At 39.4% G+C, this 23,593-nt stretch overlaps 1 protein-coding gene across 2 annotated transcripts in view; it reads right to left on the bottom strand.

The window, feature by feature from the left end:
- AFF4 (ALF transcription elongation factor 4) overlaps nt 1-23,047 on the bottom strand; it is an 88,607-nt gene extending 65,560 nt beyond the window's left edge. For both annotated transcript variants that reach the window (XM_030869647.3, XM_030869644.3), the window contains exon 1: nt 22,653-23,047. The gene's annotated coding sequence lies outside the window, so the exon portion shown is untranslated. The remainder of the gene's footprint in view (nt 1-22,652) is intronic.
- Nucleotides 23,048-23,593: the final 546 nt, after the last annotated feature.

The raw sequence follows: 23,593 nt of genomic DNA on the forward strand, positions 1-23,593 counted from the left end.
GGCAAACTGACATCATGTGCCTTCTAATGTGATGCACTAAAGACATATCACCACCTCAGTATTCTACCTGCTAAAAATATTTAACCTGAATCTAATCACAAGTAAGCAGACAAACTTAAACTGAGAAACATTCTTCAGAACTGGCCTGGACTCTTCAAACAATGTCAGAGAACAAAAGGAGAGACAAACAGACAGGGGCAGGCACTGGAGATTATGTCTATATTCTACATTCAAGATGACACAACAGGACTTCCCTGGTGGCACAGTGGTTAAGAATCCGCCTGCCAATGCAGGGACACGGGTTCAATTCCTGGTCCAGGAAGATCCCACATGCCGCAGAGCAACTAAGCCCATGAGCCACAACTACTGAGCCCACATGCCACAACTACTGAGCCCACATGCCACAACTACTGAAGCCTGAGCACCTAGAGCCCGTGCTCCACAACAAGAGAAGCCACCGCAATGAGAAGCCTACACACTGCAACGAAGAGTAGACCCCGCTCGCCACAACTAGAGAAAGTCTGCGTGCAGCAATGAAGACCCAACGCAGCCATAAATAAATAAATAAATAAGAAAGAAAGAAAGAGGATACAACTAAATGCAATGCATGATCCTTCATACCCCAGACCCTGGATCTGAGGAGGAAAAAATGATTGTGAAGGTCATTAATGGAAAACTTGGGAAAATTTTAATATGAATGGTATTTCAGATAATCATAGCAATGTGATAACTGTATTTGTTTATGCAGGAGAAAATCTTTGATTCTTACTTAGGACATACACAACACACAGGCTAAATGTCATCATGTTTGCCAACTCTCAAATGGTTCAATGACCACTGGAATATATATTTATTATGTATAGATAGCATGTATATAGATAGTATGTGTGTGGAGGGTGGGAGAGACAGACAGAGAGACAGACAGAGAGAGATGGATAAAGGAAGGAGGGAAAGACAGAGGGTGAGGGAGGGAAAGAGTCAGGAAGAGGAGAGGGAAGAGTAGCAGCAGCAGCAATTAAATGTTCGCAGTAAAAATGTTAACAATCTAGGTGAAGGGTACACAGATGTATATTATACTTTTCTTATAGGTGTGAGATTTTTCAAAATAAAAGATGGAAGGATAAGAGTGATAAAATTTACATATTAGAGCACTATGGGTGCTTTCCAACATTTTTCAGCCTTGGGATTTACCACCAAACTGTCTCTTCTCTAGGGCTTAAAGTATTTCTCTCAGGACTAAGGTGCACTCCTGTCTCCAAATTCACACCGATATCCAATTCTCCTCAACTCCTCTGGGTCACAATTTATTACATTTCAGAAAGAAATTACATTTATTACACTGCTAGGAGGGGACAACATCCACATGCCAAGCTCAGCTCCCTAAAGTAAATGGGCATCCAAAATTTATCTAAAGCAAGATTTAATGTTTATTATTAAGTGTACTATTAACTTAATACGCAACAAGCATTTATTAAATACTTAGCATTGGGGAGAGAACAAGAAGAATTGGCCACACTAGATTAAAACTTACTATAAGCCATCACCATTATCAAAATAGCATGGTAGTGCACAGAAATGAACAAACTGATCAGTAAAACAGAGGGAAGAAATAAACCCAAAGATATATGGGATTTTAATAGTTAACAAAACCAATTCAATAATAAAATGTTTTGGGACTTCCCTGGTGGTCCAGTGGGTAAGACTCCTCGCTCCCAATGCAGGGGGTCAGGGTTCAATCCCTGGTCGGGGAACTAGATCCCACATAAATGCCGCAACTAAGAGTCAGCATGCTGCAACCAAATGATCCTGCATGCCACAACTAAGACCCGGCCCAGCCTAAATAAATAAATAAATAAAATTTTAAATAAATAAATAAAATTTTTAAATAAATGTTTTATTTAATAACAACAGTTAAAAACCACGTACTTTTCTAAGATAACAGTTATAAAATGGTGAAGACATTTCAAACTCAGCCAGAAAAAAGACAAATCCTTCAGCCCAGTAACCTCACTCGTGGGACTATATTCCACAGAATTAAAAGCACAGCCATATGCTATGAAGATGTTTACTGCAGTACTGTTTTTAGCGGTAAAACAATTTAAAATAACTGAATGCCCAAGAACAAAGAAATGCTTAAATAAACCATTGTTTTTTAAAACAAATGAGGTAGATCATTGCCAGTTACCTTGGAGGAATTTCCATAAATGCTGTTTTGTGAGGAAAACTAGATGCAACACAATGTATGCCATATGACTGATGACCTCATTATTTCTTTAGGGTAAACTCAGAAGTAGAATTGTTAGGTGTTGAGTATATAGAAAGAATGAGATACAACTAACTCAACTAACAGCAAAATATGCCAACTACTATTCTCATAAGCTAAACACAAGAAAACTGAAATCTGAATATCCAGTTTTCACACATAATATGAAGGATGTCTCTCTATTTAGGTAAATCTTCTTTCTTGTCCCTAATAAATATTTTGGCTGTTCTTGTAAATGTTAATAAGGAACAGTCTTCCACTTTTGTATTTTCCAACAGAGATAAACCTTTCTAAAACAATTTTTATTGAAATATAGTTATTTACAACATTGTGTTAGTTTCAGGTATACAGCAAAGGGATTCAGTTATACACATATATATATGTATATATTCAGATTCCTCTCCATTATGGGTTACTACAAGATACTGAGTATAGTTCCCTGTGCTATACAGTGGGCCCTTGCTGGTTACCTATTTTATATATAGTAGTGTGTATATTTTAAACCCAAACTCCTAATTTATCCTTCCCCTCTGGTAACCATAAGTTTGTTTCTATGTCTGCAAGTCTATTTCTGTTTTGTAAATAAGTTCATTTGTATCATTTTTTTAGATTCCACATATAAGGAATATCATATTTGTCTTTCTCTGATGACTTACTTTACTTAGTATGATAATCTCTAGGTCCATCCATGTTGCTGCAAATGGCATTATTTCATTCTTTCTGATGGCTGAGTAATATTTCATTGTGTATATATACCACATTATCTTTATCCATTCATCTGTTGATGGACACTCAGGTTGCTTTCATGTCCTGGCTACTGTAAATAGTGCTGCTATGAACACTGGGGTGTATGTATCTTTTTGAATTATAATTTTCTCCAGATATATGCCTAGGAGTGGGATTGCTGGATCATATAGTAACTCTGTCTTTAGTTTTTTTAAGGAACCTCCATACTGTTCTTCATAGTGGCTACACCAATTTATATTCCCACCAACAGTGTAGAGGCTTCCTTTTTCAAAAGAGATAAACCTTGATGGGTCTGTTTTTCCAATTACACAAGTAATACTCGCTCTTTGCTCAAAAACTCTAATATGATTAACGTAAAGTAGAAAGTAGAAGTCACCAATAGTTTCAGGGAAGTGAAACTTCCCTTTAATATTGCAGAGTCACACATTAGTCGTGTAGAAAACTGTTACACATACAGTTCTTATTTCATTTAATAAGTAATGAACATAGTTCCATATCAATACATATGAATTTTCATTCTTTGATTGACTGCATAGTATTCATTTAGCCAGAAAGCCCCTGATAGGTAGGTTGTATCCAGAATTTAGTATGATAAACATTATAATGATTGTGTGTGTGTGTGTGCACGTGTGCACCCGCACACTATTTCAGTTTCAGATAAATTTCTCCACGTGAAATTGCTGAGTCAAAGGATATATGCTATACCATTTTAACGTATATCACTAAACTGCTTTTCGAAAAGATGTGTTAACTGACAGCGCCCCAATGGAGTATGAAACTGCCCTTTAACCATGCCATTTTCAATCCCAGGCATTATGAGTCTTTTTTAATTGTGCCACCAATCTGAGAAGTAAAAAAAAAAAATTATTCCAACGTTATTTGTTTATTTCATTCATTTAACAAATACATGAGCCTGTCTACTATGTCTAGGTACTGTCTTAGGAGCCAGAGATAAAACGGAGAATGACTCATGGTCTTTGACCTTATAAAGCTCATAGTCAACTGCTTTCTAGTCAATTTCTCCGATAGTTAAACCACACATCTTTTTCATGTCCTACTTAGCCATTCATATTTCTTCTCCTGTGAACTGCCTATTTACATCTTTTGCCCATTTTTCTATTAAAGTGATAGTCTTTTGATTATGTAATAACTATGCTTTCTCAACCTGCCCTATATCTTAGATGAGGAATATAAGGTTAGGACTAAATCTTATGCTAAACTGCATCCTAATTCTACTGACCACCTCCTTCAAGTCGTCTGCCTCCTCTTTCAGGACCACTCCCAAACTAGGGGAAGGCCATGCCTAAACTCTCCTCAATCTAAGATGCAAACTTCACACTGTGGTTTTCAAAGTTTGTCAATGCTCTCCCCAAGTCTCTTGATTTGTTTCTGACTGGCTTTTTTTTTTTTTTAATTTATTTGTTTGGCTACCCCTGGGTCTTAGTTGCAGCACGTGGGATGTTCAGTTGCGGTATGTGGGATCTAGTTCCCTGACCATGGATCAAACTCGGGCCCCCTGCATTGAGAGCATGGAGTCTTAGCCACTGGACCACGAGGGAAGTCCCTCTGGCTGGCTTTTTGACTTTCACCTTGATCTGAATCTGTTTAGCCTCTCTGGAGTTTTCCATTCTTTATTTCTGTGGTCTAACTAAAATCAATCTAAATAAATAACTTTAAATGTCTATACTACAGATAATGTGCTATCTGTATCTTTACTTCTCAGTTACCTAGTATCTGAAGAGACTAAAAGTGAATTATACTATGGACTACATGGGACTGAGGTACTAAAGGAAGGAAAGGGCTGGCTTTGATAGGCAGCCTCTGCTACCCATTGCAGTTATTCTAAGTCTTATCCACCCACTACTAGCAGCTCTGTCCAAGTGAAACTGCATTTATAGCGGAACTGGACAAATTTGAAAGCGGTTATTTCTCAGTCATTTATATTTCTCTGAAGATCCTTGGGACCTCCTGGGGAGAAAATGGAAGGAAATGAGAGAGAGGTTAAGAATACCAATCTCAGGGAATTTCCTGGCAGTCCAATGGTTAGCACTCGGCACTTTCACTGCCGGGGCCCAGGTTCAATCCCTGATCCAGAAAGACACTGCAAGCCGTGCGGCGAAGCCAAAAAAGCAAAGAAAAAAAGAGAATAGCAATCTCAGAAGAGCATCAAAAATAACTCAGAGCATATGGTACATGTGCAGTAACTATATACTGGAAGAATATTTGGGGGAAAAAGGGATGTCCTCCCTTATTTCTCCATAATCAATATCAAAGAAGCTAAGGTATTAATTCGCAAAATGACCCTCTATTTCCTAACACACAGTTCTTCAAATCGTAGTGATTCAGGTGGTTTAGTTATAAGCAAAGACTATTGGATAATCTTGATGTAGAGTGGTATCCTTGCTAATAAAAACTCTCAAACATAAAACATCTAGTAACCAAAAACCAATACAGGCAATTACCTCTTTATTAACTTCTTAAATACCTTAACAAAGTAACGTAACTTCCAAACTTCAATTGAGCTGTAAACAGCTGAGGCACCATAATTTTATAAATGGGACAATTAGGGATACCTGCTGTTTAGTTGTGATTATATAACATACTAGACATATGATTTAGGCAAATAATCTCCCTAAACCTCAGTTTCGTCTATTATAAAATGTTCATACTAATCTGATGGTAAGGATTAGATGAGAGAACTATTTGAATGTAGTTGAGTATTTAACACTATACAAGAGGGCTTCCCTGGTGGCACAGTGGTTGAGAATCTGCCTGCCAATGCAGGGGACACGGGTTCGAGCCTGGTCTGGGAAGATCCCACATGCCGCGGAGCAACTGGGCCCGTGAGCCACAGCTACTGAGCCTGCGCATCTGGAGCCTGTGCTCCGCAACAAGAGAGGCTGCAATAGTGAGAGGCCCGCGCACCGCGATGAAGAGTGGCCCCCGCTTGCCACAACTGGAGAAAGCCCTCACACAGAAACGAAGACCCAACACAGCCATAAATAAATAAATAAATATTAAAAAAAAAAAAGTAAACACCTCACTTGTAACCAAATACAGCAAACAGCTAACATAATAAATAAATAAATAAATAAATAAATAAATAAATAAATAAATAAATAAATCCCACTATACAAGAATAAAGGGGGGACTTCCCTGGTGGCACAGTGGTTAAGAATCCGCCTGCCAATGCAGGGGACACAGGTTCGATCCCTGGTCCAGGAAGATCCCACACGCTGTGGAGCAACTAAGCCCGTGTGCCACAACTACCGAAGCCTGTGCGCCTAGAGCCTATACTTCCCAACAAGAGAAGCCACCACAATGAGAAGCCCACGCACTGCAACGAAGAGCAGCCCCTGCTCACCGCAACTAGAGAGCCCACGCGCAGCAACAAAGACCCAATCCAGCCATAAATAAATATATATATATATTTAGGAAAAAAAAAAAGAAGTAACAGGAAGCCTGAATAGACCCATAACAAGTGAAGAGACTGAATTAGTAGTCCAAAAACTGCCTATAAATAGAAGCTCAGGACTGCATGGCTTCATTGCTGAATTCTAACGAACGTTTAAAGAACAATTAACACTAATCCTTCACAAACTCTTCCCAAACAATGGAGAAAGGAGGAAACTCCTTCCAATTCATTTTGTAAGGGCAATAGTACCCTGATATGAGAACCAAAGACAAAAGACATTACAAGAAAAAAACCTACAGATCAATAAAAAGCTTATTACATATACATAAAAATCCTCAACAAAATATTAACAAACCAAATCCAGCAATATTACAAAGGATTGTACACCATGACTAAGTGAGGAATGCAGGATTGGCTTAATATCCAAAAATCAATTAAAGTAATACACCATAACAACAGAATATAGGACAAAAACCAAATGACCATCTCAACGGATGGAGAAAATGCATCTGACAAGTTGCGACATCCCTTCTTGACAAAAACACTCAACAAACTATGAATAAAAGAGAAGGGGGCTTCCCTGGTGGCGCAGTGGTTGAGAGTCCGCCTGCCGATGCAGGGGACACAGGTTCCTGCCCCGGTCCGGGAAGATCCCACATGCCGCGGAGCGGCTGGGCCCGTGAGCCATGGCCGCTGAGCCTGCGTGTCCGGAGCCTATGCTCCACAATGGGAGAGGCCGCAACAGTGAGAGGGCCCGTGTACCGCAAAAAAAAAAAAAAAAAAAGGAAATTTCCTCAAGCTAATAAAGTGCATCTACAAGGAAAACACAGCTATCATATTTAATGGTGAGGGACTGAATACTTTTCCCCTAAGATCAAGAACAAGACAAGGATGTCCTTTCACCACTTCTATTCAATACTGTATGGAGGTTCTAGTCAGTCAATTAGGCAAGAAATAGAAATAAAAGATATCTGAGCTTGAAAGGAAAAGTAAAATGATGATGTTGTACATAGAAAACCATGAAGAATCCACTGAAAATCTGTTAGAGCTAATAAACGACTTCAACAACATTGCATGATACAAGATCGATACACACACAAAAAAGGATTGTATTTCTGTACAGTAGCTATAAACAAACCAAAAATGAAATTAAGAAAACAATTCCATTTACAATATCATCAAAAGGAATAAAATACTTAGAAAAAAATTTAACAGAAGAACAGCAAAATTTACACTCTGAAAACTACAAAACATTACTGAAAGTAATTAAAGACCTAAATAAATGGAAACAATCCTATTCACAGAATGGAAAATTTATTAAGATGAAAATACTCCCTTAATTGATCTACAGTTTCTACAGAATCCCTATCAATATCCCAGCTGACTTCTTCACAGAAAGTGACAAGTTGATACTAAAATTCACATGGAAAGTCAAAGGATCCAGAACAGTCAAAACAACCTTGCAAAAGAACAAAGCTGGAAGACACACACTTCCTAATTTCAAAACTTACTACAAACCTATAGATCAAGAAAAGAGAACTGGGAGTCCAGAAATATACCACACTTTTTTTTTTTTTCCTGGCCGCATCACGCCTCATGCGGCATTGTAGTTCACTAACCAGGGGTCGAACCCATGCCCCCTGCAGTGGAAGCAGAGTCTTAACCACTGGACCACCAGGGAAGTCCCTATACCTCACATTTTTAACAGATTTTCCACAAGAATGCCAAGACAAACAACTCAGTCAAAAAATGGGAAAAGGATTTGAATAAGTTTTTCTCCAAGGAAAATATACAAATGGCCGATAAACACATGAAAAGATGCTAAACATCATTAGTCATTAGAGAAATGCAAATCAAAACTAAGAGATACAACATCACACCAATCAGGATGGCTATTATCAACAAATTAAAATTTAAAAAAACAAACAAAAAAAAGTGTTGGCAAAAATATGGAGAAATTAGAATACTTGTGCAGTGCTGGTAAAAATGTAAAATGGTGCAGCTGCTGTGGAAAACAGTTTGATGGTCACTCTAAGAGTATAACATAGAATTACCCTATGACCCAGCTATTATACTCTTATGTATATATGGCCAATGAAAGCAGGAACTCAAACAGGTAGTTGTACACACCATGTTCATAGCACCGTTATCCACAACAGTCAAGAGGTGGAAGCAACCCAAGTGTTCACCAACAGATAAATGGACAAACAAAATGTGGTATACACATAAAAGAAATATAATTCAGCCTTAAAAAGGAATGAAATTCTGACACATGCTACCATGGATGAAGCAGTCACTTACATGAGGTATGCAGAAAAGGCAAACTGATAGAGATAGAAAGTAGAATGGTGGTTGCAAGGGGCTGGGCATAAGTGGGAATAGGGAATTATCGTTTAATGGGTATGGAACTTCTGTTTAATGGGTATGGAACTTCTGTTTAGGATGATGAAAAAGTTCTGGAAATGGACAATGGTGATGGTTGCACAACACTGTGAATGTAAATAATGCCACTGAACTGTACATTTAAAATGACTGAAATGATAAATTTTGTTATGCATATATCACAATAAAAAAAATTACAGTACTCACAGTTCAAAAAAAAGTGTGCATTCCCAATGAACCAGAAATTCATCTCCTATAATCCTTTTAATAAAAACATGTATTAGTTTTATAACCTTTTAAAATTTAAAACTTCAAAAATAGTTTAAAGAGTAAAATGTGACCTTTAACTTGCCCCTTTCAAGTGTTCAGAACCTGTTACAATGGTTTTTTTTCAATTAGTATCTTAGAACTATCCTACTGAAAAATGAAGCCATTCAGCTACCAGATTATTAAATGATTTACACTCCAAAAGTCAAAATGAGACTTAAGCTAAGATTTCAATTATTTTAGAATCCAGTTTATTACAACTGCTATTAAACTGTAACTTTAAAATACACTATCTTAAAGCAAAAAGCCTTATAGGTAGAGAAATCCCTCTTGGCCTCATTTGGCAGGATTTCTCTACCCATGAGAGTCTGAAGAGGTCAGTTCCTACAAGGTAGGCAAACAGAGGTTGTACACCTGGAGATCAAAGCCAACAATAACAGAACATCAGGTCCCAAAATGGTGTTTTGCATAAAAGGACCTTTCACCCAAAGTTAGTCATGAGATTTCTATAGCCTTCAGGTTTAAAATAACATAGAAAAGGGACTTCCCTGGCAGTCCAGTGGTTAGGGCTCTGTGCTTCCAGTGGGGAGGTGGGGGGGGGGGTTGTTTGATTCCAGTTGGGGAACTAAGATTCCACGTGCTGTGCTGCGTGACCAAGAAAAAAAAAGGTAGTAAAAAACATGAAAGCAAAGATAATTCCATACCATTTTTGCTTTCTTCATCATATCTTTATACATTATCTAATTTCTCATAATCATGTTTCATGAATCACTTTCAACTAGGCCCTCAAAGTTTCCCGGAAATTTACTATCCTTCTCTGACGAATGCTCTTTCCTATTCCGCACAAGTATTTTCATGGAGTTCTATGACTCTTCCTCCTAGCTTCCATTCCACAAATGACCTTATCTTACTGAACAAAGATTACAAAGATTAAAGACCAGAGAGAAATCAACTATCAACTTTCAAACTATTAACATTGCATCCATTCTCTTCTTTCCTCTGGCTAAAAAAGAAAAATCATCTCTCTATCAAAGAACAATTATGCCCATTTTGCTATCTTCTCCTAGATCTTTATCAGTTACTGCCTTCTCTCCAGCAACTTCAACTTTTCTCTCTTTAATGAATCCCTTCCATCATCATTCAAATATATTCTTCTTTAAAAAAAAAAAAAAAGTTTTCCCTGATCCCATAGATCTCTCCAGCTATTACTCTATCTCTCCTCTATTCTCCTTCACAGCCAAAAGGACTCTTGGTGATTCCCCACTCTCTCTGCAACCATTTGTTTGTTAAAAAGTGACCCAAAAACGTGTAAGGAGCAATATAGTGAACACTTGTGTTACCCATGAACCACCTTGGGAAATACAGCACTGCCAATATAGTGGAAGGCTACTGTGTACCCCTCCTGGATCACATCTCCTATGCTCCCTTCCCCTTCAAGAGATAGCCACTATTCTGATTTTGGTGTATACTTTTACTATGTATGTATCCCTAAGTAAGACATTGAATTGTTCTGCATATTTTTCAACCTTTAAAAAGGGTACACTTTAAAGACTCTGAGCCTTTTAAATTCTCAGCATTATGTTGAGGTTAATCCATCATGATACATGTTGCTGTAGTTCATTTATTTTCACTACTGTGTATCCACACAATTTACTTATCCACTCTCCAGATGATGGATATTTAGGTAGTTTCCCCTTTCTCTGCCATTACAAACAATGCTGTAATTATCTTTTTTTTTAATAAATTTATTTATTTATTTATGGCTGCGTTGGGTCTTTGTTGCTGTGTGCGGGCTTTCTCTAGTTGCAGAGAGCAGGGGCTACTCTTCGTTGTGGTGCACAGGCTTCTCATTATGGTGGCTTCTCTTGTTGCAGAGCATGGGCTCTAGGCATGCGGGCTTCAGTAGTTGTGGCACATGGGCTCAGTAGTTGTGGCTTGTGGGCTCTAGAGCGCAGACTCAGTAGTTGTGGTGCACGGGCTTAGTTGCTCCGCGGCATGTGGGATCTTCCCGGAACAGGGCTCAAACCCGTGTCCCCTGCAATGGCAGGCGGATTCTTAACCACTATGCCACCAGGGAAGTCCCTGTAATGATCATTTTTATACACTTCTCTTTGTACCAGTGAGTGAGAGTTTTCCTGGAAGAGACACCTACAAGTGGAATTGCCAGGTTGCAGGGAATGAGCATCTTCAATTTTAATTGATATACACAAACTGCTTTCCAAAATATATCCAATCACTATTCCACATTGTTTCCAACCTCCCAACATTGTTTCCAACTTCCCACACTCCACTCCTTTGCCAAGATCACACTGATTTGCAAGTTGCTAAATTCAACAGACACTATCATTTTAGTTGACCTACTGCTCAACATATTCAGCCACTAATGGCTCCTTAATATATTTTTGGCTTCTATAACCCCAGCCCTCCCAGTTTTCCTAGCACCTCTGGCTTCTCCCATTCTATCTACCAGACTTCTTAAAAATTGGTGCTCCTCTGCACTCAGCCACAGGTCTTATTCAGACTCTGATTAAGTCTACATTCTTTCCCTAGATTCTCATGGCTTAAAATACCATCTATATGTCTATAATACAAATACCAAAATATACGCCACATCAAGCCTGTTTGATCATGTCCTTTGACTGAGGAATATCAATCTTAATACATCCAAAATTGATTTCTTGATCTCTTTTCCCTACCGCCAACAACTTCTGCTCCAGTGATCCTCATCCTACCAACCACCTGCTCTTGCTGAACACTCCCTTCAACCTCTCTCCACATCCACTCCATAACCATGGCCTCCAAAATATGTTTTGAATTTATCAGTTCCCTTCCTTCTCCACTGCCACTGTTCAAAACAAGCCATCATTTTACCCCAGACTTGGACAAATGCTACAGCCTTCTAATTGGGACTCCTAGTTCCCCTCATCTCTCTCTAATCCATATTTCATACAGCAGCTAAAGTGATCTTTTTAAAAAAAAAAATAAATTTATTTTATTTGTTTATTTATTTTTGGCTGTGTTGGGTCTTCGTTGCTGCGCGTGGGCTTTCTCTAGTTGTGGCGAGTGGGGGTTACTCTTCGTTGTGGTGCGCGGGCTTCTCACCGCTGTGGCTTCTCTTGTTGCAGAGCACGGGCTCTAGGCGCACGGGCTTCAGTAGTTGTGGCTCGCGGGCTCTAGAGAGCAGGCTCAGTAGTTGTGGCACACAGGCTTAGTTGCTCCGCAGCATGTGGGATCTTCCCGGATCAGGGCTCGAACTCGTGTCCCCTGCATTGGCAGGCGGATTCTTAACCACTACACCACCAGGAAAGCCCTAAAGTGATTTTTTTTTTTAAGTGATCTTTTTAAAACACAAACCAGATCATTTCACTCAACCCCTGCTTTAAAAATTTTAGTAAGCTTTCCACTTGCCTTAGGATAAACTTTAAGGTACTTAACATGGCCTTCAAAGCCAGGATTTGACTTTCTACTGATGTGACTCCTGCCTATCTCATCAGATTTATTTTATATCTCACTGCCCTCCCCTCCCAGCTCCCACCAAGGGCCTTTTTTAGGCTTCTTGAACTGTGGCGCTCTTTCCAGCTTAAAAAAATTCATGTAGACAATTCCTGTTTCCTTCAGAGTACCTGATCACAATTAAGATAATAATCAGGGAACGTGCTTGTTTTTCAGCATTGCATACCTAGAACATAACCTAGTAGAAAATCACTTAAATGAGTAAACTAATGAACTTCACAACTTGGTTAGAAAGTAGAGGTTCTCTCATTTACTAGGGGTTATCTCATTTACTACCTCATTTCCTGCGTTCAATATATTATCACCAAATAAAGCATTAATATTGATACTAAAAGAATTCGGTTGTTTTTAAAGCAATTTCTCTAAAAGAGTTTATCTAAAAGAAAAAAAACAACATATGTACAAGAAAAAAAAACACTTGTACAGAAATGATCAATTTCTATTTTTACTTAAAACCTACACTCTCAAATGTTCACCAAATACAAGTGCTAGACTGTAAAATCTCATAATCATACTTGGCAAACTGAGACGGTATAAAAACTGAGTGTTTCAGTAACAACACCCAGAAAGAAATGATCTGTTCAAAAGAGTACTTCAAGACTGCTTTCATTTATAGTACCTGAGGAAGCCAAGAGAAAATAACACACGTCAAAAAGGCAAAATAAAGGCAATTTTATTACTTAAAATGCATATAGCAAATTAAACAAAAGTTAAAAAGCATTACACAGCAAAGGTTCTTTAGAGTTTACACTAAAAAGGAATTATTTCTGATTAATTTCATCTTCATCTGCATATGTGGAAGACAAGTGATAATAAAGTATCTGGGTTTCCTAAAATATATTTACTGTCTTAGAATATTACAAAAAAGGTTAGAGAGAAAACGCTAATGTACTGAATGAAGAAGGCGTATACTCAAAGCTTGTGAACTTAAATTAGCCCCTATCCTAATTACTCTAACTTCTTGTTAATAAGGTTCTATTAAAATGTAAATAAGCATATTGCTTTAAAAGGTAGCTAAGGTCATTTAAGGCTATTGCTCTTTAATCACGGAATACAAATTTATATATTAAATGAGTTATTATGGCAGAGAGAATATTTACTTTGAAAAATCAATTTATAAAGTGATAAGAGTAAACCTATTGTCAAACTATTTTCTAATTCAGACTTGTAACATATTTAAACAGAACTCATAAGATTCTGAAGGCTTTATAACTCTGATTTTAAAATCTGTCTCTTCAGTATAGACCAATATTATATATACGGTACAACGTTAATACTGTAGTTAACCAGGGCATATGTTGTGTCACACACTGCACTAAGGCTAAGGATATAAAAATAAAAATTACCCATGATCTCCAAGATTTCGTTGCAGCTAGACCAACTACAGAAAGGTGGCAGGAGGATAGGAGGAGGGAAGGGAAGGAAGAAGAGGAAGGGAGGGAAGTTAGTTTTGAGCAGAAAGAATACCATGTGGGACAGCCCTGAAGAGAGAACATAGCATACACCCAGGGAATAGAGATAGATCAAGAGTAGTTGGAAAATAGGATTGGGGGAGTACAAAATGAAAGGTAAGACTGTTGAAATACATGGGATCAGACTAGACCTGTGGGTTTGTTTCTGAAATCTGAAAGACATAGGATACCTTTCCAGAGAAAATTAATATCTCCCAGATCTTGAGTGATGACCTTTTAAAAATTATAATATTAAGAATCTGGTATGGATATAAAATTACGTATGAACTCATTATGTTATATAGCTCTTATGTAACCGTAACACTAAAACAACTTTAAAAAATTAAATACAAAACAAAAATTTAAATAACACTAGTGGGACTTCCCTGGTGGTCCAGTGGCTGGGACTCCATGCTTCCACTGCAGGAGGCACGGGTTCCATCCCTGGTCAGGGAACTAGGATCCTGCATGCCACGCAGTGCAGGCAAAATAAATAAATAAATAAAATGCTAATGTAACAGATTATGTTGTTTTACATAAACTAGACCAATGATGTATTCAATCCTGGAAATATGTAGTCTCAGGTCTAGTTTTATACACACACACACACACACAATTTTTTTTTTTCGGCTGTGCCGCGTGGCTTGTGGGATCTTAGTTCACCGACAAGGGATTGAACCCGGGCCCTTGTCAGTGAGAGTGCAGAGTCCTAACCATTGGACCACCAGGGAATTCTCATAGTCCTATATTTTTAAACCACTTCTGTAATTTGACTTCAATAACAGTAGTGCATAAAATGCTTATAAATATGTAAAACTAAACAGATTTAATAACTGCAAATGTTTATTTGCTAATTTAGGGAAATACAACCTTATATATACTACCATACCAGCTAGCGGTCCTTAAATGTCAGTTTTAAAGAGGCCAACTTGTTAACTCTGGCAATCTTTCTTGTTCATTTGTGGTTCAGTACCTTAATGAAAACTACATTAAACGTGTATCTAGTATAATCACTGCTGAAGTTTGGAATAAAACACACACACTGCAAACAAACTGTTTCACGTTGATTAATTACAAGATGGGATCTACCAGATACATCTCACAGTGAAAATATGATACTAAATACTAAGCCGGGGTTTGGCCTGCCTATACTAACATACCATGACATGATCTAATTTAACTCACCATCTTTCCCTGTCTGAGCATCATCAGTACAATGCTTTATGAGTTGGCACAAGCACAATAATAAACAAAATCTAAACACAGCAACAAACTCCCAAGGGATTACTTGGCTGTAAAGCAGTCCTTTAGAAGTTACATAAAACTCATTAATGTACAAGAATGCCCAGTTAGAAAAATACTACAGAAAATACAACATTACTAAGGAGTTCTAAGAGAAGTGAATTTGCAGTTTAGAGGGGGAAAAAAATCACTTTGGTACAGGATGAAGTAGATTATAAGGAAACAAATGAGAAGAATCCAGGTAAGAAATGAAAGCCTAGATTAAGGCAGTAATAGTAGGAGTGTTGATAATGTAGATAAAGGGTTTGGATTCAAAGATGTTAAGGAGGTAGAATCTTGGGGCCAGACAGATGTGAGATGTAAAATGGAGGAATCAAGGACAACTTGCAGGTTTCTAGAAAAAACAATGATAGTGGTACATCCTCCAAGGCAAGGAAAATAGCAGAATTTAAGGGTGAGGGGATTGAGAAGTAGCAGAATCAACACTTACAGGGACTATTTGATCATCTTCTACTCTCACCTCACTCACTCCCAGCTTTCCTCAAAATTCTCTCCCCCATTCACATAGCTGTACTAAGAGCAACCATGTTACAATGTAACCTATAGTGTGATCCTACCTGCAGGGTACAGTTGACAGATAAAGTCTGAATCCTTAACTAAAGCTAGGCCAATATGCAGACTCCACCTGTTTTATTTGTATCTCTATATGTATATGTAAATGGGTATGTACACACACATATGTATACACACATGTATACCCACATTTATACATACATACACACAGAGATATGTATATATACATATACATACATACACACACACACACAATCAAACAAAAAATCCCCTAACAACCACCATAGTAAATAGGACCTTGTAACTAACTGCTCAACCCTAAGGCAATCCTCATACTCAAATATCCACTAAGGGCCATTTGATCTGCTAAGACAAAAGTTGACAAACTGTTTTAAAGCCACAAAGTAAATATTTTAGGCTTCACAGGCCATAAAGTTAGGACTACTTAACTCTGCCACTGTATCAGCAAAAGCACCTACATACAATACATAAACAGATGGGTGTGTTGTCTGTGCTCTAATAAAACTTTATTCATGGACACTGAATTTTGAGTTTCCTATAATTCTCACATACCACAAAATATTCTTCTTTTGACTTTTTCCCACCATTTTAAAAAAATGTAAAAACCATTCTTAGCTCTCAGGCCATACAAAAGCAGGCAGCATTGGGCCTACTAACCTTAGTGTGTCAACCCTTGTGCTAAGGTAACACAGAACTGCCCTCTCCTTTCTTTCAAATGTCCTCTAAGTGTCAGAAAAGGAAAATCTTTCTAGTGGACAGAATTGAAAATCTTCATTTGGCTGCCAAAGAACTCACTCCATTTGCAAGGAAGTAAGTCAACAAATGAAGCCCCATGCAATTTGCTGGTTCTATCATTTACCTTCTACTGTACCTGTCCAGCAAGATACGGTGTTAAGTTTCGGAACAATGATACCTTCCTCTTCCCTCCCCTCATAAGAGTTTTTAGCTATTCTTTTTTTCCTACCACTGTGTATCAGTTATGCTGGGGATGGTTAAATTCAGTACTTAGTCCACAATTTTCAAACATGTGACAAAGCATAGCTAGGCCTGATTAACAAAGAGCATCACCTTTAGAATCTGGACTCAGAGAACAATGACCTCTGGATGTGGTAAGTAGATATGAATTTGGGTTGTTTCCATAGAAGAGATGAGAGTGTTTGCTGATATATAGAGATAGTGAGATTATGTTAAAGAAAATATTTAATATATATAAGAAAAGTAGGACTCTGTGTGGGTGCGCTCAATAGCCATGGAATGAATGAACTGGACAACTATGTTTTAGAGTGTCCTTTACTCCTCTTCTTTCTGGAATGTAGCCCGCTAGCCAGAGCTGTGGTCCAGAGCTGGACCTATAACCTAACGAGTCCGTTTCCTGAGATTTGAGACTGAGAATCAGGTCAGTCTCTCTGATGGCAGAAACTATAAGATTTAAAACTCAAAAGATATTAGTAAGTGTTAAAAACTGACCTGCAGCAAGAAAGAACTAACTGAACACACAAAGAGTATCTTGTGTGAAAAAAAAAAAAAAAAGAGTATCTTGTGAGACATAAAGAGATACTCTTGACCACATATGGAGTCCCTGGATCTAGCTGTTCCTGAGTTCCAGCTGTCCTCCTATGGCTTGATTGCCTTTCTGAGAATTCACAGGATACCCGTATGTTTCCAAAAAATTCTTCTTTTTGCTTCAGTTAGGTATGTGTCGCTCTCCTAACTAAAACAGAGTACCTACTGGACAATCTAAACAGGGATATTCAGTTGGATCAAAGAGTTCTGGTGAGTTTAAAACACTTAAGGATGGTAGCTACAGCAACAAAAATGGAAGAAATCACCAGGAAGAGTGAAAAGAGGTGGTCAAGGTGGAAATTCATAAATATCAATATGATTAGCAGAGAATTAAGAGTCTGCAAAGAAGCAGCTAGTAGTAAGAAAGGCAGGAAAGGGACAGTCACAAAAGTCAAAGAAAAAAAAACAGTATCAAGGAGACAATGGTTAACAATGTCAAGTACAGAAAGAGGTAAAGGAGTAAGCAATGATTATACAATTTGTCAATGTACAAGTCACAGGTGGCCCTGATAAGAGTTATTTCACTGGCATGCTAGGATGAGAAGCCAGATTGAGGGTTTAAGAATACATAGGAAGTACACAACTCTACCTATGAAGTACTATTCCCATTGAAAAAAAAACATTCAAGCCTGAATCGGAGCAAGCTTCTAGAGGTAACTACCAATTTACAGGAAAAACTGTGGACAGAAGAACATATTACATGAAACCAAAGGGATGCAATCAGCAAAATCCAGACTGTGAGAAATCTCATAGGGCAAAAGCTTGGTTTCTTTCACAAACCAATTGTATAGGAACAAGAACAAAAAGACAGAAAGAAAAGAGGGTTGAGACACACATCAACACAATAAAATGTATGAACCTTATTTGTATCCTAATTCAGACAAACTGTTAAAACAAAACAAAAACTGTAATCGAGGAAATTTGAACACCGACCAGAATATGTGATGATATTAAGGAATTAGTGTTAATTTTTTTAGTAAAATCTTAAATTGGATTATTATTTTAATTCTTAGAGATATACAATAAAATAGTATAACACAGTCTTTATTTTACTAGTGAGTCTTCACTGATTGTGCTCAAAGTCATCCAGCCTGCTACAGTCCCATAGTTAGCTGCATAACAAATATTAAGAGAGATACAAAGCGATACAGGGATTCAAAGGAGATAAGTCACTATTGGGGTAGGGAATCAAGCAAAACTTAAGGCAATGGTATTTGCACTGTGCCTTAAAAGATGATGAAATGTTAAGAGACAAGGAACAAGACAGGAAAAGTGATATTCCAGATGGAAGAAATGATAGCAATTGGAAAGAGGTGGGAATGCCTATCTATGAAGAGTATTGACTCTACTCACCTTTCCATAAAACTGTCCCTACCCTAGTGATGACAAGAAAAGGAAAAGTCAAAGTGAAACATCATAACCCACTAGGCAGCTCCAAGTTAACAAAATCATGGGAGACCCATTCAGGCCCAAAGCAGACAGAGGAAGCCCAGTTCCAGAACAGATCACGACAGTATCTGGGTAGCCAAACCATACTGGCTTTCCAGAGTAATCTATTCATGTCAATCTCTGAGTGTGGGGAGTTACTGCAAGTAGGGGTGCTCTCCTTAAACCAAAGGGAAAAGTAGCAAGGTAACAGGTCAGGTTAGCTTTAAGCAATTTTTACTCACTGACTACACCTTATTTCACAATTAACTGAGACTAGCAAACACCCTCCCAGAAATCAATATAATTGTTCCAACTTTTCAGAGAAAATAAAAAATGAAATGGGAAAACCATAATGAAGACTGGGGGTTCAAAAGCTGGAAATCCTTTACATTATACAGGAAAGTTTTTATAGTAAGTTATCTGTAGAAGAGAGCTGAAATAAAAAATAAAATCTACCATATGATCCAGCAATCCCACTCTTGGGCATATATCTGGACAAAACTATAATTCAAAAAGATATATGCACCCCTATGTTCACAGCAGCACTATTCACAATAGCCAAGACATGGAAACAACCTAAATGTCCATTGACAGATGAATGGATAAAGAAGATGTGGTACATATATACAATGGAATACTACTCAGCCATAAAAAAGAACAAAATAATGCCATTTGCAGCAACATGGATGCAACTAGAGATTATCATTCTAAGTAAGGTAAGTCAGAAGGAGAAAGACAAATACCGTATGATATCACTTATATATGGAATCTAAAATATGGCACAAATGAACCTATCTACAAAACAGAAACAGACTCAAAAGACATAGAGAACAGACAGGGGGGCAGGGGATGGACTGGGAGTTTGGGGTTAGTAGATGCAAACTATTACATACAGAATGGATAAACAAGGTCACACTGCATAGCACAGGGAACTATATTCAATATCCTGGGATAAACCATAATGGAAAAGAATATAAAAAAGAATGCATATATGTATATAACTGAGTCACTTTGTTATACAGTAGAAATTAACACAACACTGTAAATCAACTATCCTTCAATAAAAAATTTTAAAAAAGTAAAATAAAATCAAATCTAAGTTATCAATTTTTATAATACACACTGCACTTCTGGGTCACTGTCCAGGTGTGCCTTCAATATTTAAGACTACCTCTTTGGGGACTTCCCTGGTGGCGCAGTGGTTAAGAATCTGCCTGCCAATGCAGGGGACACGGGTTCAAGCCCTGGCCCAGGAAGATTCCACATGCCGTGGAGCAACTAAGCCCGTGCGCCACAACTACTGAGCCTGCACTCTAGAGCCCGCGAGCCACAGCTATTGAGCTCGCGTGCCACAACTACTGAAACCTGCGCACCTAGAGCTACAAGAGAAGCCACGGTAATGAGAAGCCTGGTACCGCAACAAAGGGTAGCCACCGCTAGCAGCAACTAGAGAAAGCCCGCGCACAGCAATGAAGGCCCAACACAGACATAAATAAATAAATAAATTAATTTATATTAAAAAAAAGACTACCTCTTTGATTTTTATGAAAAATATTATGAAGAGAAGGCCTCATACATTTTGCACTTCATTCTAAACAAGTAGGTGGCCACAAAAGAATACCTGTTTTCTTTGTTCCTCTCAGGTACACATAAAACCATGACATTTACCTTAACTCTTAAAAAAAATGTAAGATACATAATTTTAGAAGGCTTCACCTTCTGTCATCTTCTGTAGCTGATAGCTACTTTTTCCCCTACAAATAAATACTGATCACTTGCTCATACAGCTTTTTTTTTTTAAGAGTACCCTTTTGTGAAATCTTGGGTTGGATATCACATTCAAATTCAACCTAGTAATTGTATAAAATACTGGGAAGGACACAAAGAGGTATAAATATAGTTCTTGCTCTAAAGACATGACAGATCTATAAAAAAATTACAATACAAAGCAGAATGCATCAACTGTCACAAAGGGGGTACAGTATCTCAAGAGCACAGAGAAGGGAATGTACATCATCTGACAAGAAGAAACTGAAGCTGAATGAAAATATGCTATCTTTAAGAATGCTTAATTACACAGCTTCAAAGCACTGTAGAATCACCTTTACACCTCAAAACTGTAGACCATTTTCGAATAATCACAGCTAAGCTCTTTTTTTTTTAAAATCAAACAGTAAAAGTTTGGTCACTCACAAACATCCTATCTTGCCTCCACTTGACACAGAATTTTATTTAAAGCAAAATCTGCCTACTGTTCCAGTAGAGCTAACAAAACCCAAAGCCGTCAGCCTGCAAGCCACCACAAACTGAATGAAAATGCTGGTGTTAAAAAAAAAAAAATTTTTTTTTTTATTGCCTCTGGTAAGTTAATGCTAAAAGATAATTTAAAATAACTTCTTAAGATTTTTTTTTAATGTTTGGAGACTGAAGGAGGCATTGATGAATGAGTAAAATAAACCTGAGCAATTTAAAGAAGCCAGCTTTGTTAAAAACCAGATGGCCACTTGCCAACACTTCTTCATACACGTAAAACCAAAGATGATTCTAGGCAAGATTCACAGGCCACAGAGGCTCTTTATTAAATGTCAAATTAAGAAAGTTCTCATATTTCAATTTTGATAAGTTAAAGGACAGTTAAATAAAAGGAGCACTTTACAAAGCTTTGCAGAATCAATATGGAAACAAAGCTTTGCGCTTTTAATATCTGAACCCTCAAAAACAAGACATTTTAAACGTCACATTTACAAACATCCTATTCACAAGGAACTATCGCTTAGATTCTGTAAGGAAAAACAGTGGTAACTGGAAAAGGGACTGGCCTTAGTTTAAAATCTCCAACAGGCCAGCTGAAAAGAAATCGCACAATTCTTAATTGCAAGTGACCGTGAGAACCCTAAATCGAACTCTTCGTCTTAGTTTGAACTCCATACAAAAGCATTTCAGATTTGTATCTTTGTACAAATTTGCACCTTTGTATCATTCCTACAAATGATACCGTTTGTGAAAGAAAAGGCAATAAGGATACAACTCAAACTCCTATATCCCACGATCCATCCTCAAAGAGTGGAAGGAACAGCAAAGTGGAAGGAACAAAGCACTGACGTCAATTACGAGATTAACCCCGGGCACAGGCAGCTGGAGAAAAGGCCTACACATCAATATCCAAATGCAAGGTATCGGGGTAACTAGCTAACCGATTCTGAAGTTATGGGGGGGTATTCAAGTATTACACCCCCACATTCCCATTTTTAGTCAACCCCCTTCGCCAGTCGAAGGCGGAAATTTTTTTCCTCTTTTTTTTTGGGGGGGGGCGGGGAGGAGGAGGAGGAGGAGGAGGAGGAGGTGGTGGAGGAGGAGGTGGAGGAGGTGGAGGAGGACGTACGCAGGATCGCGAGAAGGAAAGCGAGAACTAGTTGGGTAATGATAGCCAGAACCTAGGCCTATTTTCTCTTTAACTAGAAATAACTTGAAATTGAGAAGGGTATTAAAAAGTAACAGATCAGTCGATGGAATTTCTGAGGGAAGGAATGGATTAATGGACGAAAGGGGAAAGGAGAAACAGTGAAAAGACTGATTTCTGGTAATTTTTGTTAGGACTGGGTTAGCCTTTTTAATTAATTTGTATTTTTGAGGGTCGGGGGTGGAACGCGAAGACGAGGGAAGCCGTCTCGAGCAGCCCTAGCCCGAAGGGTCTCTCCGGGCCCCCAAACGGACCCTGTCCTCCCCTCCCCCCAGCCCCTCCCCGCGGCCGGGCCCGGCCCTCAGTCCGTCTGTCTGCTCTTCTCACCTCCAGTCCCGGCTCCGCTAGGCCCGAACCATTTCCCGGCTGCGGCAGAGGCGGCGCCGGGCCTGCACCTTCACCGGACGCGCATTCGAACCCGCTCGGGGGGCGGCGACAAACTGCCAAGGGCGAGGAGCTCCGGGCGGCGGCGGGGGTTCGGCAGGTCTCGAAAAGCGCAGGCGGCGGCGGTGGCGACGCACCTCACACAGCACAGGCGGAGGTTCCGCCCCGCTCCATGACTGTCGAGCCCAGACCGGGACGGCTGGCTGAGGAGGCAGGGGCGGGCTGACGAGGACCTGGCACAGGGATCCCCCGCCCCGTCCGCTGGCGGCGGCAGCGACGGCGCTCGACTCCCGCAACCAGGACAGTGACTGACGCAGCGGCCGCGCCACCCATGTGACCAGGCCCGGGCGGGGACGAGGCGTCACGTGGCGACGCCGCGCCCCTCCCCGTCAGAAAAGCGGAGGGTTGCGGATCCTACAGCGCCGGGAGGTGACGCTGGAGGTGGTGACGTGCTCCGACGACGCCGGGCTGGCCGGGTACTGGCCCAGGTGGCCTAGGTCCGAGCCCCTGAGCCCGGCGGCCGCGTCTGACAGGGCGGGACCGGCAGGATCAGGCCTCCACACTTCGCGCGCGCACGCTTCACGCGCGCACACTTCGGCGCGCACACCCTCCAGCGCGTAGCCGCTAGCGAGGTTCAGAAGGGCGGGGCCGGGTGGAGCCGGATCTACTAGTTCTGGGGCTCAGGAGGTCAGGCAGTCCGCCCGCCCCTCCTGAGGGTGTGGTCGAAGCCCGCAGGCCCGTGGTGCGGTGCTGCCGTCGAAGACCGGAGTCAGTGCGGCGGCCCTCGACAGGTCCGGCAGGAAAAGGAAGTCCGCTGGGAATTTCTCTGCAGGAGGCCGCCTAGAACCTCGCTTGAACTTCTCAGACGAAGCCAAGCCAGCCCT

This window comes from Globicephala melas, chromosome 3, assembly GCF_963455315.2.
Source record: "Globicephala melas chromosome 3, mGloMel1.2, whole genome shotgun sequence".
In the NCBI taxonomy this organism is placed as follows: domain Eukaryota; kingdom Metazoa; phylum Chordata; class Mammalia; order Artiodactyla; family Delphinidae; genus Globicephala; species Globicephala melas.